The following is a 2,726-nucleotide window of genomic DNA, read 5'->3' on the forward strand; positions in this document are numbered from 1 at the left end:
GACAGAGTCGGCCCATCTTGCAGCCGTTCGGATTTCTCTGTCTCTGGACGCTAGTATAATCGTAGGGTCTGAAATTTCATGAATTTTTTTTTTGAAATATCTCATATGAATTTAAATTAATAAGAAATACTAATTTTCATTTAAAACTATAGTAGAAAGAACAGTAAACACCTCTACTTATTTAAGTGCTAATAAAAAATATTATAGAAATATTTCTTACATAAATTACCATAATTTTACAAATTACCTACATAATTATCTTTCTTATACATATATAATATCTTCTTTATATCATGATACTGAATTAAATATTGATAATCACTAATTAGATATGAAATCAATATGACCATCTAGTGATGATTTTATGAAACTTACCAAAAAACAGTTTAAAATAAAAAATAATATTCATTTCAATATTTCATTCAAGAAGGGTGAACATTTCAATTTTGAAATGTTTCATACTCATTAGTCATTAACCTAATTAATTCACAATTACGAATAAACCAAATATAAAGTTCATTATAATATATTAAATATTTATTTATTTGTTTGGACTTGCATTTTTCCATTTGAAATATATATTAATCATTGAACAAATAATTTATTGTTACATTTTTTTATATTATTTTTTTTATATTAATCATTGAACAAATAATTTATTGTTACATTTTTTTCTACCTTATCTCTATTGTATAGTAAAAAGAATAAAATTTACCACTCCAGTGGTTGAATTCAAAACGTAGGATATATAATTTTCAGAATTTAGCAATAAAAATAACTATAATATGTAATTATATTATATTATTTGTATAGCCAAAAAATAGTAATATGTTTTCAAATTAAATTATAAAAAAATAATTTCTTCCGGAGGAAGGTCGAGCAGTTAGTGTATTAAATATATTTATTTTATAATAGGATATTATTTCTATAATACTAATCCTACATAATTTTCTGGATGCAATCTAAAAATTGGACATCTTACATCGCGCTCTTGAATTAGCCTCAATACACAAATATTGCAAAATATATGTCTACAGGGCATCATTGTGACCAATGCTTCGTTGTCTGCACAAATTATACATATTACAATTGTATCTGTAAAATATAACAATTAATAAATATTTTTTTTTAGGTATGGTAGTTTAAGCTACAAGCAACAGTAGCTAGTAACTAGCTTATTTATTTATTTTTCTTACCAGGAATTACCGGCTCGTTTTTGTTTGCTGGTTGTTGTGCAGAGTTTTTTTGAAGTACCTATATTGTAGCCTGCAATCAGAGATAAAAACATTAATATTGAACTGATTTGTAGTTTTATTCAACAAACTAAGGTAACATTGATTATGTTATATATACAATTTTTAGGTTTAAAAACCATTTAATAAGGTAAAGGTATTGTTATAAGTACTTGTTACCATAATTTTCTTTATTTAGAAAAAATACATTCCATGCATAACGCACCGGATGTATCTAAGTCTTTCCTGACTTCCATGTCCTTGAAGTTCTCTTCTCAACTCTTGCTGGTATTCCATGAACATCATCTAAAATTACATTCAAAACATACATTGGCGTAATAATATTAAATTTCAGCAGGTACAAAGCTTTCTTAGTTACCTATAATAATCAAAATGACCAATTAAGTAATATTAAAAGTTGCTTGCTTCACTTTCATGCATAAAAACCTTTGTGCACTCTGTAATATAAATGTTGTTGATTTTACTAGCTTCTTACATTATCATAATTAAATAATTTATTAGGGAATCAATTAACATTTTCCAAAGGAATTACAACATTTCGTCCTCATCCCACGACCACGAGGTCTTGGAAGTATTGGAGGAGCTTGTTGGACATCAATGGGAAGTGGAGGCATGGGCAATGGCTGTATATCAATATTAAGATATCTTGTATGTTGTTTGTAAATGTTTATAACCGGGTTTATAACAATGTTTATGACATCCTCTGAAATTAGTTAAATTTTTGATACTTTAATAAATTCAAAACGCAACTCACCCTCATTAAATATTGGTTCACCAATTTTATTTAATAGAATTTGCTCTGCACACTGCAGATTCCAGCAATGTGTATCGACCATTTTCTACATGCTGCCATGCTTCACTTAAAATACTCATATTCCTCATATACATAGATGATGTTGTTCTTCTTACCTAATATATTTCATTGATTTCATTGCAGTTTATCATTCAACATTAGGTTTATAAGAATTTTATTAACTAATGTAATAATTATTTGAATTACATCAAAAGCCTTTTGAAAAAATTGATCCCGAATGTACCATGCCAATACTGTTACAGTGGCTTTAAAAATTGATGTTTAAGAAATAATTGATAGAGTAGGCAAGTTCATATTGTCACAACACTATATATAAACATACATAATATTAATTTATTATATTGAAAATCTAGTTTTTCGGAGTTATTAATGAATGAACACCAGGCTTGAAATACTTTGATTTTACAAAATATATTACTTATGTATCTTAAATACTGTTTGTAAATTTTGTTCAAGTATGATCATTGTATTTTAAAATGAAGATGTATTAAAAAAAAAAAAAAACCAATGATAGATATTTTATTTACTGGTAATCCATCTATGGCCTTAGAAAATATCAATCCGAGACTGTTGTTCAATACCCGTGAGGTGATCTAAAAAATGAATTATATTATCATCATTTAAAATATACCATGCATTGTGTGATTCAAATTGATATC

The 2,726-nt window shown here is 26.3% G+C and overlaps 1 long non-coding RNA gene across 1 annotated transcript; it reads right to left on the reverse strand.

Moving 5' to 3' along the window:
- Window positions 1-883: 883 nt before the first annotated feature.
- LOC100571899 lies at window positions 884-2,689 on the reverse strand. Its single transcript, XR_003839837.1, has 7 exons — window positions 2,595-2,689; window positions 2,254-2,373; window positions 2,008-2,162; window positions 1,612-1,690; window positions 1,459-1,538; window positions 1,197-1,266; window positions 884-1,095 (listed from the first exon to the last, which is right to left on the reverse strand). It is a non-coding gene; the product is annotated as an uncharacterized LOC100571899 (long non-coding RNA).
- Between the last annotated feature and the right edge of the window lie 37 nt (window positions 2,690-2,726).

This window comes from Acyrthosiphon pisum, chromosome A3, assembly GCF_005508785.2.
Source record: "Acyrthosiphon pisum isolate AL4f chromosome A3, pea_aphid_22Mar2018_4r6ur, whole genome shotgun sequence".
Classification (NCBI taxonomy): Eukaryota; Metazoa; Arthropoda; class Insecta; order Hemiptera; family Aphididae; genus Acyrthosiphon; species Acyrthosiphon pisum.